Here is a 14,083-nt window from a genome sequence, read left to right on the forward strand (position 1 = left end):
AAAATAGGCACTTGAGGGGGAGAGAAAGGAATAGCCAGAAATATCACTATAGAAAGCTTGTACGTCCATCTTCTGCCTATAACTGATTGGAATACCTTAAATGGGTCTACAACGTGCCCAGTGAAGGAGGCTTCCTGCGGAGCTTCTACATTACATATGACCACAGATGGAATCCTGAACCCCATCCAGAATCTTCTGAGGTGGGAAGTTTCCACTTGAAAGGATGGGCAGACCAGCCTGGAACGGCTAGAACAGAAGATACTTCTTGAATGAAAGACCCACAGGAAAAATACAAAACAATAAAGGCAGTCCGACTGATTACTATAAGAACAAGCAAGTTGCTTGCCCGGGAGACAGCAAGGCAAGTGGTCGGGTACCCTCGGGCAAACCCCCTTCCAAGACTAAGACTCAATGGGAATACACGCAATGATTGGTGACCACATTCGTCACAGAAAAGATGAAATGAGGGAAAAACAGCAATGAAGCTGCAAGTTAAGCCCTATAACGTTCAATAGACTCCTCTGAACACAGGTGGAGACCTGGTTGGCCAGCAGTGTGACAAGACCTGGGGACTCTTGGGCCCAGAGTCAGTGACATAACCATAGAGGACTAGAGTGGAGAGTGAAGCATCCAGCTGATAAGAGAGGATATATGCATAAGAACATCCACACGTGCAGATAATACCCACTTGACCTGACTTTAATGACTGGATGATCAGAGCTCAACTAGAAGAAGAAAGAAAAAAAGAGTAATCTGATACAATTTGATGAACTTGACCTACACCTATGGATGCAATAGCTCAAAAGAGGGAACAAATCTTTACAGCAAGAATCATCCCCATCCCCGCCATACATAGAGTAGACAGGGATAGGCAACTTGGATATTTGCTACCCAAAATGGGGGGTGGGCTACAAAGGCTAGAAGTGATTGGCTTACAAGCTTTCAAGAGGGACCAGAGGGTGTGGAGGAAGGCAGAGTCTCCACTGAGTAATATCCAATCTGTCTGGGCGGGGCTGATGAAAGGAGATGCAGATAGGTCTCACATGATACAATAGTTGAGTAATTATTATCAGGACTGACTGTGAGAGTTGGAAATATAAAGGTAGACATTTTGTAGCAAAGGAGGGGAGTGACTGACTTTGCAGTCTAGGAGCGGAGGTCCCTGGGACCATCAAGGAGGGAGAAGAGTGGAGAGCGGGACCCTACCCAGAGAAGCAGTGATGCCAGAGATGGAGCCAGAGACAATGATATGAAGAGATTGAGTGGCTAGGGACTTTAACCCAGAGAGGGAGAGGGGCTGTGTGCTGACAACCGGGGGGCAGGCTTGTAGGGCATATATACCCTTTGGTTGGTTGATGCATGGAGGGGATTGTAACCATGGCAATGAAACAATATACGATAGGAAGAATGTAAAGTTAATGTTCTCCCATTAATTCACAATAAAACATTAAAAATAAAATAAAAAACAACCGCTAAGCCTCTTCTTTTCCACTAATGGCATGATTTTATTCTCATAAACCAAGAAGTATATCAAGAAACAGTAAGTTCTCTGACCCACAGCTTAAAGAAAAGTATTCTAAATGAAAGTGATTTTCCCCCATTTCCCCTTCCCCCTTTGGAATGAGGCTGACTTTCCAAAGTTTGAACAGTCAATACTCAACTCTATCCAGCAAGTCAATTAGTTCCAATATTTGAAGGCCACTCAAATCCCAACACTCCAAGGACGTTGTTCTATTGTCAACATGAATGACAAATGACACCTGCTCCTGAAGGTGTGTATTCATGCTCCGCTCAGCCATGGTGTGGAAATGGTAAGCTTCCACCAGAGGTTAATTCATATTTGTTATGAGTCAAAGCTCTTTCTGAAATCTGCTCCTGACCACACCTTTGCAACTACGTTGTTGGGAGGTGGCTCACATCTAAGCAAGAATGCAGGTCAGACTTTTCAATATGTCAACAATATGTCAATCTTGCTACATGATCAACCAACACTCAGTGTTTCATGTGTATGTTTTCTTTTAGATGACAACACAGAACACAAGTATTCTAGGCACTCACTAGAGGAAGTAGTGAGTTTTCTACTAGGATACTCAGATTCATCTTTAGACCAAGTTATATACCTGAACCACATCAATTATATCTTGTATAGAAGATATATCCTCCAAAATTTAGCTATATTTTAATACTGTAGTCCCAGTTTAGAAAAAGAATCCAGGTGGATTCTTTTTAAAAGGGTGCTTGAAGAGTATTTCTTCGTTTTATTTAAAGACTTACTGATAACACTTAGTACATGTAATGTGAGCCCTTGTAGGATACTTACTACAGATAAATTCTTTTAGAACTCATGAGAAAGAAAAATTACTCTCAATCAACCATTAGGTTTTCTTTTATCAAAATGAGAACTGTGTAACTTATTTTCTCCTTTCTGTCTCCCAGAGACTACATTACAATAACCACGTCAACCTCAGCAATTTATGTATTTACTTTTTCCTCTTGTTACAGATTTTTGTTTTTTCTATTTTGACAGCCTTATTGTATATATGGTGTTTGTGGTAAGCTACTCAAATCCTTTTAGAGGCAATAAGTGGTATAAATTATAAATAAATTAAACAACCATGTAATAACCTTTTCTGCTACTTATTTTAAGATTGGAAATGTTATATAGTCAACATACTAGTTCCTTATTATCACAAAAAGTTCTAGTTCCTAAAAACAAAACCAAACTACTCAGCAAGTCTTTAAAAGTTATGCAAAAGAAAAATACTAAAGTGAGCACAAATACTCAAAAATCTTGAATTGAACGTATTCATAGCCACATGGGTGCTGAGAAAAATTGGAAACCCAAGACTGAAACCAGACCCACCAAAACAGAAGCAAATTACAAGTTCAGTTGAGGAGGAAGTGGAGTGAGCAATACATTCAGTACTACAAAGGTGGGAAGCAGGATAAGGCTTGAAGCATACACCCTAGACTCAGCAATGAGGGCTGAAACCAGGGCAAGAGCAGTATCAGTGGTGGGAGATGATGGCGGAGAGCGGGAGCTGAAGTCATCTGTGGTAGGGTATGAAGTGGTCAGGACACAATGACAAAGTGGAAATGAAAGCATGCACACTTCCAGCACCTGGCTGTGAGGGCAGGAGAGAGATAAGAGAAAGTGGGAATGGAGGAGGGTTTTTTCTCTATATTCCTTTTTTTTTTTTTTTAATGGGAGGGGTTTACATGTTCCTATGCTTTATTCACTTGATACCTATTTATTAAGTATCTACCACATGAGCATAGTGTTCCAGGAGGCTGGGATAAATCAATGAGCAAAACAGATAAACATGCTCGGCATGGAGGAGCTTATATTCTAGTGGGAAAGGGCAGAGGTTAAAAATAGTAAGTTGTAGGAGGAGGACAAAATAGGGCAAGGTTGGGGCATCAAGAGTGTGATGGGGAAGCATACTGGGCAGGTGAAGGTAGACAGAGTAGGCCTATTGAAGTGGTAACATTTAAGGAAAGACCTGAAGTAGGTAGCCAAGCAGATTTCAGGGGGAGAGTGTTTCAGGTGGAATAAAGAATCAGAACAAAGACCCTAAAGTGGGATTGTGTACGGCAACTACAGTGAGGGAACAGTCAGTGAAGAGAGATACAGGAAAGAAAAGAGGAGTGATCATCAATACATCAAGTCCCTAAAGAAACTGAAGGCAGTGATATCTAGAAGACAGGTCAAGGGACTTGCTGAAGTGAGACCAGAGGAAGGAGAAACATGGAATTTGTGTCCTTTTTGCCTGAGGTAGTAGTAGGCAGGCTTTCATGGCAAGTCTGGAGCAGTGGGGAGGGTTTAGAATAATCACAGTGAAGAATGGGAGAAGTGAACAGAATGGCTTCAGAAACAGACCCAACGGTAAACTCACAGGAGACCTAAGACTGCCCATAAATCACCAGCACGGCTTTCTCCCAGGAGAGACGTAAGGCACATATCTGCATAGTGGGTCACAGAATAAAGAATAAAAACACATATGCTAGTAAGAAAAGAACTGAAGCAATGTGTTCCACAGTATAGAAAATGAATGAAAAGGAGTCAAGTCTGGTGGACTAGAAGACAAGGCAAGGTGAAGTGGGAGGACACAGGGAAACAGACTAAGAAAGTCGGGGCTGTAAATGATCAGTTTAAGGTCTGGAGGCAAATAAGAGGCCTGAGGTGATGATGACATAGCAGAAGATGAGGCCACAAAACTGAGCTACTAGAAGAGAATGCAGCCAGGATCTGCTTGAGACAAAGTCAAGGGATTTTAAGGTCTAATTGTGGTTACAAAGGAAGTTCAACACAGTGGTTACTTACTAGCTCTAGCGACCTTGGGAAAACTGCTTAGCTTCTAAGATGCTAACTTTGAGGATGAGAATCCACATAAAGCTACTTCCCATAAGGCAGAGTTTTAAGTAAGTCTGTTTTCCCATTTCCCTATCATTTCTGACCTTCTCGCTCAGACCTTAGTCACCAATAGCTAGGTCAGAGCTCACAAACTAGGAGGACACCATTGTTGGATTCATTATTGTATCACTGGAGCAAATCATAGAACTCACAAAAAATATTATATTTACAATTATTGGTTACCTTATAGTTGTTGTTAACGGCCATCGAGTCAGTTCTGACTCACAGTGACCCTGTTTAGGGTTTCAGAAGAGCTGCTGGTGAGTGTGAATAGCCAAACTTCTAGTTAGCAATCCAGTGTTAAACAGGATATAAATCAGTATCATTGTAAGGAAGTGTTACACGATGGGCAAAGAAGGTTCCTGATGCAGAAATACTTTATCTCAGAGGACAAGAAGCTCTCTGGGCCTTAGTTCCAGGATTTTTCTTGGCCAAGATACCCTAACTCATGTCTCCTGATGCTGGAAATCTATACCTCCTAGTGAGTCTTTTCTGATCTGGCCAGCTCCCACTCGTCAGCACAAATTCTCCACTGTGACCTGGAAATCCCAGACCAAGGCATCCAAATTGCTCCAAGCCTTATTTCTCATGAGCTAAGAATAAAGGCCACCTTACTTAGGGTTAAAACTAGGACCTTTAACCCACAGCCTTTGTCTCAGTTTCTTTATCTGTAAAATGGAATGATCATAATAACATGTATTTTATATGGTTGGTGGTGGTTGTGTACTGTCAAGTCAGTTTCAACACACAGCAACCCTGTATAGGTTTTCCAAGGCTGTTCATCTTTCCAGGAGCAGAAAGCCTCATTTTTCTCCCAAAGAGCAGCTAGTAGATTCAAACCGCTGACCTTGCAATTAGCAGCCCTATTCATAACCTACATACTACCAGGGTTCAACACTGCATGGTTGTTACAAGGACTGAATCAGGAAATACTAGAAGGCTTCAAAAAGTTTGTGGAAAATGGAATAAAAAGAAAATGGAATTTTTCCATAAACATTTTGAAGCCCCCCTGTACATGTCAAGTGCTTAGAAATGGGCCTGGCACATATCACGTGCTCGATATGAGCACCGTGTTATCCTCATTGCTTGTGTATATACACAATGACAGGAGATGAGGTCAGAAATGTGGACGGGAGAGAAAATTAAGACGAGTAGCAAATCTCCAAAGGAAAGAGAATGGTGGTGAATGACAGAATTGAATGATAGGCTTTGGCGTACAAAATATAATATTTAATATAGAAATATTTTTAAATCCATCAGACACATTAACTTGTGACTTACTTAATTGTACAAGATGGAAAGGAGTTGGGGTTAATCTTACTCCACCATAATCTATTGACAAGAGGTAAACTGTAAGCTCCTTGAGGGTACAGGGCCAAAGTTCTAGGTGCACGCTCAAATAACTGGTAATGACCAAAGTAAAAGTGAGCCTCTATGAATCACAGGATCAGTAACCAGAAGGTACAACTCAACAGAGCAGTCCAAGGCATACTTTGAAGGGTTTTCCTATAAGTCACATCCATTTAGTCTCTCTTCTATCTGGACTCCTGGTTTGGCGCTGTAAGATAAGCATTAGGCTGCTAACCACAGGTAGGTGGTTCAAACCCACCAGCCACTCCTCGGAAACCCTACACAAGGTCGCTATAAGTCAGAACCAACTTGATGGCACTTAATTAACAACAACATCCTTATAAGTTCCATATGATAAGCACTGGACTGCAAAACACAAAGTCCACAGTTCGAGCCCACCAGGTGCTCCAAAGGAGAAAGATGAAGTTTTTTGTTCTCACAAAGGTTTTAACTCTCAGAAACCCTATACATAGGGTTGCTCTGAGTTCGGACTGACTCAAAGGCACTTAATAACATCCTTATCAGGTATACAAAAACAAAAGAAAGTCCTAAAAATATGTATATTTATTCACAATCTGTATGGCAGCTCAAACCCACCAGCCACCACTCACTTCTTGGAAATCTTATACAGGGTGGGAACCAACTCAACAATACTTAACAACAAATGGAGTTCAGAAATTCACCAGTAAATGCTCAAACAAGAGCATCTATCAAAGAGAAAGAACTTCATGACATACACATGATATATACAGGGCTTCAAAATATTCATGGAAAATTCCATTAGCTTTCATTCCATTTTTCCAGAAACTTTTCGAAGTTCCTATGCTAAAGTTCAGAGTCTTGTGAAGTCAAACCATGTCATTTTATTAAACCAAAGAGATAAGCTTATTTTGGTAAAGACCTGCTGTGATAATGACTAGCAGCCTGGGATGGGGTTTACAAACAAGGCAGGGGCCCATTCAAGACAGTAACACAGGAGGGAAATGGGTGAGAATGCTTTGATCTTGGAGACTGTTGGTAGATAAACTCTTCTTGGGCAGTTATTTCCTGCACAATACTAGTGGGAAGGAGTAATGAGAGAAAAAGGTACTCATATCTGGTCCTGAAAGGGAAAAATGGTCTGTTCTAAGCCTCAGAACAATGTACTTAATTGGATAAATTTTGGGAAAACATTCATTAGAACAGTGCTGTACAATTGCATCTGACTTTATCAAATGCTGAAAATATATTTAAGCACAATAATTTAGATCTTTTTACTAATACAGTAACATTAAAAGAAAAACAATAAAAATAATTCTTAATTAGGGCATGGAATTTTAAAACAGACTTTGAATTTCTCTCATATTAATGTAATTCAAAAAAATAACATTTCTGTTATTGACATATTTGATTCAACCAAGTTTTAAAAGTAAAGCTTAATGATAAAGAACAGTAACAACAAAAGAAATGCTTTAAGTCTTTGCTTAGAAAACTCTACCTGAAATTGTTTAAGTAGTTCAGCTTAAGGAGTTAAGTGAATTTATTCATTAGGAAATGGAGTAAGAATGAAAGGAAAAGCCACAAAGAAGGTGGCAGGCATTCCATCTCTGTAGGCCTCGCCTCAGATGAAAGAAAAGGCAGATTTACAGGCCCAAGCTAAACTCAATTACTGATCATTTCAAGATCTACTTGATAAGGCCAACAACATGTGGGCTACCTTCATTTTCCAGCCTTCAACAGTACATTAATAACTCCACTTGCTTCATAACCCAACAATCATACCAACTTAATTAGACAGCAGCACCTCACTTCTTACAGGCGAACACAAGCTCAGATGTTATTATGACTAAGCTAAACTGACAAAATGCCAATCTTTAAATAAAATATCCACCATGATATCCCTTCTTCAGGGGATTCAAACTCAATCACTGCACTCTTATTAGGTTCAGGCATAGCCATGTCACAAAGCAGTATGTTAAGAGTCAGCAGAACAGCTGCCAGTGCAATCAAATGTGTGAGCAAGGGATCTGTTGACAATCTAATTTCAGCTACCTCGAGATTCCACAGATTACAACCTGCGGTCCTCACTATCAGAACATTCTGGTTTACTTAATCTCTGCATGTGGAACTACTTTGAAAATCTATCCATGCAATGAATGCATTCTGCGAACTCAAGGCCTCCATACTGGTAAATTGACTTTAGCAGTCCTCAGACCTATGTACGGCGTTAAAGTAACCCAGGCCCTCTAGGTGCACAGTACACAGATGAACATAGAGACCCAATATTTCATACCAGCAAGAATGGAAACTTAAGGCAGTTTACCTTGGAAGCTAATTTAGCAAGTGGCCAAGAGAAAAAAGTGATTTCGGAGCTCCATTCGGGTTTTTAGGGCCAGGAATGTTTTGTTGGACGAACAAAGACTAGCTTGCTCCAGCAGCCGCCCAACCCCCACCATTTGGCTCCGGTGCGAGCAGTCACCCTGAAAGCTGCCCGGGCTGTCACTCCGTGCCTTACAGCAACTGGACTTGGCTCCTAAAGGATTTGTCAGATCATCCTCCCAATATGGCTGCCTGAGTAAGGCAGCTCCGCTCAATGCCGAGACCACACCAGCCGCCACCCTCCACCCCCGACTCCCAACCCCCCTACGGCTGGCCAGCCTCCAGCGAGCCCCCTCCCTTTCCCATCGCGCTCCCCTTTGCAGGCCTTGCGCCATTGATTTCTCCCCTGCCAGAAGATGCCCTTTCCTACCTGCATCTGGCAAAAGAGCATAACCACATGTCCAGTCTCGGTCCTGATGCCAACTAAGATGATGGGGGAATGGGGGAATTAAGAAAGGACAGCTTCGCAACGGCGCCGCGTTGTCCCCATCGAGCTGCACACTGCGCAGAAAGACCAGGAGGCCAGGCAGGCAGCGGTGGGTCGGCTGGCCGTTGGGCAAAGCCGGAGGCTAGCACGCAGGGGAAACGGAGGGCTAGTGCGGGGGAACCAGCAGGCCGCTGGAAACAAACCCGGAGAGCGCTGCTGGCCAGGGAGGCGCCCTGCACCCCCACACATACTCACCCTAGAGAGAGCCTTCCCCTCTCCACCCCACCCAGAGCCCCAGCGGGCAGCGCCCTCAAGGCTCCCGTCAGGGCCAGGGGTTCCCACTTCGGACCCCGCCCGGTCGCCCCTTCCCTTCGCGAAGGACCCCCCTCCCCACTGAGCGGTCGCAGCGCCAACCGCCGCCTGCCCCGTAGCCTTACCTCAGCCGCGCTGCGGACAAACCGGAGGCCGGCCGGGTCAGCAGGCACCGCGGCGAGCGAGAGCGCGCGGGGCCCGGCACCGACGCACCTCAGCGCGAGCAGCGGCTCCCATGAGCCGCAAGGCGCCACTCTGCAGCCCCATCACGCAACGGCCCGGCCCCGCATCGAGGGCGGTGGCGAGTGGAAGGCGAGAACTGCGGAGGCCCCACGCGGAATGCGGCCGGCGGGAGAGGTTGCAGCCGGCGAACAGCAGCTCGGCCGCGCACTGGCGCCTCCCAGGACCGCCGCCGTCTTATTGCCCCGCGTTTGTACCGGTGAAACTCCGCCCGCAGCCCCAGGCTTCGGACACCGCCCCGAGCCTGGCGGCCGCACGTCACCTCAACCCGCCCCGGCGCCCGAGATTGACAAAGGCAATGGCCTATTGAGGCGCAGAGCTCGAGGAAGCTGACCAATCGCAAGGAAGCCGGGGAACGGCAACGCTGCGAGATGCTGCGGAGACACCCGAGCACCCCCTGGTGGCCCAGAAGCCGGCACAGGGGTGTGGGGTGGGCGAAGCCCGAGACCTGAGTTCCCTCCTGGGTGACCCCCGAAGGGCGTTAGTCGAATGCAGCCGCGCCGCACTTACCCGGTAATCCGCCTTGTAAGGTGTGACAAAAGGTTGGCTAAGTGGAGCGGACGGGGCTGTGGAGACTCCCAATATGGGAGGCGGCCGAGTGTGCTGTCATTGTCTGTTTGGAAAACATCTCCCACGTTCAAAAAGCCGAACGCGGCGTATTGGGAACTGAAACACGCAAAGGAATGAGTATATCCCGCAGAAGCTTCCTAGCCTATTCTTATCTAACTCATCACAGCACCTCCCACACGCCACCTTGGGGGAAAAAAGGCGGAATGAGTAATAGAAAAACATGACTTAGTGGGCATTCAAATTGTCTCCGTTGGATACCACGTAAGCGCTACTTTGAGTAAGGAACAAAACGCTTTGTACAGCCTGAGTTAAAGACCCGAGCTTCCCCTTGGGAAATGTCTTTGAAGGAGAATACCTCCAACGCAGAAACCAACAGAACACAAACCCTCTAGCAAAGAACTTTAAAAATCAGATTTAGGTTCAGCTCAAAAAAAAAAAAAAAGCCTACAACTGTTGAATGAGCAGTTCAATTTAGTACTTAATGAAACATAATATTTAGTGAAAATGTGTGCAATTATGCCAAGCACCATTATTTTATAAGGTTATAAAATGCTTTTAGATTTACTCGCAGAAATTGAAAGTAAAATCAGATTTTCCCCTCTGAATTCAATGTTGTATTTTGAGCGTAAAAGATTCTATTATAAACATAGGCACTAAAACATTTAAATTAATGGGCTAATGACGCCAAAAAAAAAAGGCCCATTCACACTAAAGTCCTTATACTCTCTTTCCAGTCAACTTAAACTTCACTAACCTGTAAAATGATTTGACGTAATTTACTGTAAGCACTAACAATTTATAACGTTACTGTTGCTTTTAAGATTATCTTTCTTCCTGGGACTGCTGGTGGGCTCAAACCACAACTTGTGGTTCACAGTCTAGTACTTATTATTTATTGTATAGAGCCACCACGCTGAAACTACAATGGTTAATAAGCAGAAGCTTTTCAATTCATCAGTAGACACCATTTTTTTTTCTACTTTGGAGCTCTTTGTAAAAGGGCTATTATGATAAGCACCTTGGAGAGTTACGAAAAACTGGCTGGTAGTTAATCTCATTGGAGCTCAATCTAAAACGAATCTGATTCTCAGTAAAGGGAGTGTGGTGTGATACTTAACTCGAGCTAGAGAAATTAAGCAAAAACACATAGAAAAGAGTGTGGGTCAGTAGAGACAGATAAGGCTAGATTTCAAGGTCAAAATAACCTGCTCTGCAGAAGACTATTTACCTCTCTTACAGATGAAGTCACTCTGCACAATTCTTCAATTTCTCAGATTACAGATTTTGTAGAGGCCCTTCTTAAAAATTCTAAATGAAGTGCTAGAAAATTAAATTCAGCTATGTATCCCTGGAATACAAGGAGAGAATCTCATAAAATCTATTAATATGAAACATACAGCCACACTACTAGAACTTGAAGGTTTCCGGATATAAGATCAATATACAAAAATCCAAAGTGTTCCTCTTTCTTTGATGTTGTTGTTACATGCCATTGAGTCAGTTCCGACCCCTAGCGACCCTGTATAGGGTTTCCAAGGAGTGGCTGGTGAGCTTGAGCCACCAACCGTGTGATTCAAACTGACTTTGCAGTCCAGCACATTAGTCCACAGCGCCAAGAAAATGTGATTCCAAAAAGATTCCATTAAGAATAACAGTAAACACAACAACTGGCCTGTATTCAGCTGAGTGACAGAGGAAGAAAGAGAGTCAGGAATAGAAGACGGATTTGGAATGTATGAGTCTCTATGAGAGACTGCCTTCTTTGCCATGAGAGCAGCTACCATTATTGAACATTTTGATCAAAGATTCTGTAGAAGAATCCTGATCAAAAGTGGAAAAATGCAGACTAGAATTTCAAATTCTCACAGACTCTAAACTTTCTGAAGTCATGGGAAGTAGATAACCCATGACACTATTGTCCTGAGATAACCTTTAAACCTTAAACTAAAAATATCCCCAAAGTCTTTTTAAGTCAAAACAATCATTTAACTTAACTAGTAAAAAAAAAATCTGCCTTGAACATTATGCTCTTTTAAGAACTATCTATATGGGATTAAATTGACAACAGCAACTAAAAAAATCAGATTGGAAGCTTAGAGGGCAGTGAGTTAATGTTAATAAGGGAGGAATGATCCAGAAAAGGAAAATGAGAACAGTTGCACAACTTGAAGAACATAAATAATGTCACGAAGTTATACTTGTAGAAACTGTTGAATTTGTGTGGCGCTGTAGGATAAGCATTAGACCACAAGGTTGGTTGGAACCTAAAGGTCATTGGTTCAAACTCACCAGCCACTCCTTGGAAACCCTGTATAGGGTTGTTATGAGTTGGAAGTGACTTGATGGTACTTAACAATACCATTCTCAACAACAACAATAAAAGGAAAGAACCTCAAAAGAATAACAATAAAAATTACAAAATATCTAAGGAAAAATTGAATAAAAGATGAGCAATACAAATATAGAAAAAATGTAATAAAGAAGAACTAAATAAATAGAAAGGTATTCTTTTAATATTATAAAATATTATTTTATGTTTTAATATTAAAAATATTATAAAGATAACAGTTTTTTCCAAACCAATCTATAAAATTAATGAAATTCCAACCAAATTTTCAACCAGATTTTCATGGCATTTGAAAAGGTGATTGTAAAAATTCATTTGATAAATCTATCCTGTGTCCATTTAAAAATTTTCTTATGATAGACTAGAACCAAGACTATCCAAGGTAATTTTAAAGAATGAATTGTAGGGACTTGTCCATACACTAATTAGAACTTGACTATGTTGGCACAATATTCAAAAGGATCAGAAAATAGCCTAGAAATAGATCCACACATGTGATTATGACAGCACTAGCATTACAAATCAGAGGAAAATGACAAACTATCAGTGGTACGCAGATAAATGATATTAGAAAATATTGAAACAATACAAGATAAGTTTAAAAGTTTGTGGGGAAATGGAATTTAAAAATAGTGGCACAAGAACACCCACCCTTGCAGATAATACCCAATTGACCTGGCTTCAATGGCTGGATGATCAGAACTCAACTAGAATAAGAAAGAAAAGGGAAAAAAAGAGTAATCTGATACAGTTTGATGAACTTGACCTACACCTATGGATGCAGTAGCTCAAAAGAAGGAACAAATCTTTACAGCAAGGATCATTCCTACCCCCTTGGTACACAGGGTAGACAGGGATGGGCAACTTAGACATTGTCTACTCAAAATGGGGGGGCTACAAAGGCAAGAAGTGACTGGCTTACAAGCTTTCAAGAGGGAGCCTAGATCCAGAGGGCAGGGGGGAAGGTAGAATCTCCACTGAGGGGTATCCAATCTGTCTGGACAAGGCTGATGAAAGGAGATGGGGATAGCACTCATGTGACACAATAGTGAATAATTACTATCAGGACTGACTGTGAGGGTTGGAAATGCAAAGGTACACATTTTGTAGCAAAAGTAGGGGAGTGGTTGACTTTGCAGTTCAGGAGCGGAGGTCCCTGGGACCATCAAGGGAGAAGAACTGAGTGTGTGGACCCTACCCAGAGAAGCAGTGACGCCAGAGATGGAGACAGAGATGGTGATGTGAAGAGATGGAGCGGCTGGGAACTCTAGACCCAGAAAGGGAGAGGGGCTGTGTGCTGAGGACTGAGGGGCAGGCTTGCAGGATGTACCCTTTGGTTGGTTGATGATGTATGGAGGGAATTGTAACCATGGCAGTGAAACGATAGGATGAATGTAAAGCTAATGTTCTCCCATGTAAACGATCACAAAATTCACAATAAAGACTTAAAAAAAAAAAAAAAAAGAATTTTTCCAGTAATTTTTTGAAGCCCCTTGGTATGGTTAAAAAAAAGTCCTAACTGCATACTATACAAAAAATGAATAAATTTCATGTGAATTAAAAACCTACATGGGAAAGGCAATGCTTTAAATATTTTAGTAGAAAATATAGAATATCTTTATGACTTTGAGGTAAAGAATATTTCTAAAACAAGAGACAGAAAGTGCTCATCACCAAAGGAAAGCTGATGAATTTGATTAAATATATTTAAAAAGAAACTGTTCTGTTTTGTACAACTATAGATATAATAAATAAAGCAAACAAGTCAAAGACTGAATGAATATATTTGCAACACATTTAGCCAGCAAAACAAACCACAAGCAATCCCAATTTTAAAACCGGACAAAAGACTTGGATGTATATTTCTTTAAAGAAGAAGATATATAAATGACTAATAAGCACAAGAAATGTTGCTCAGCATCATTAATCATTGGGGAAAACAATTCAAAACCACAGTGAGATACCAATTCTCCCCCACTAGGATGGTGTAAGGCGCTCTGGTAGCAGAGTGTTTACTATTTGGGCTGCTAACCTCAATAAACAACATTCTTATCAACGGAGAAAA

The 14,083-nt window shown here is 42.1% G+C and overlaps 1 protein-coding gene across 1 annotated transcript in view; it reads right to left on the bottom strand.

The window, feature by feature from the left end:
- The window catches only part of KIF1B (kinesin family member 1B), a 196,135-nt gene extending 187,078 nt beyond the window's left edge, over nucleotides 1-9,057 (bottom strand). The window contains exon 1 of the mRNA XM_006866398.1: nucleotides 8,987-9,057. The gene's annotated coding sequence lies outside the window, so the exon portion shown is untranslated. The remainder of the gene's footprint in view (nucleotides 1-8,986) is intronic.
- Nucleotides 9,058-14,083: the final 5,026 nt, after the last annotated feature.

This window comes from Chrysochloris asiatica, unplaced genomic scaffold (genome assembly GCF_000296735.1).
Source record: "Chrysochloris asiatica unplaced genomic scaffold, ChrAsi1.0 scaffold00090, whole genome shotgun sequence".
NCBI lineage: Eukaryota > Metazoa > Chordata > Mammalia > Afrosoricida > Chrysochloridae > Chrysochloris > Chrysochloris asiatica.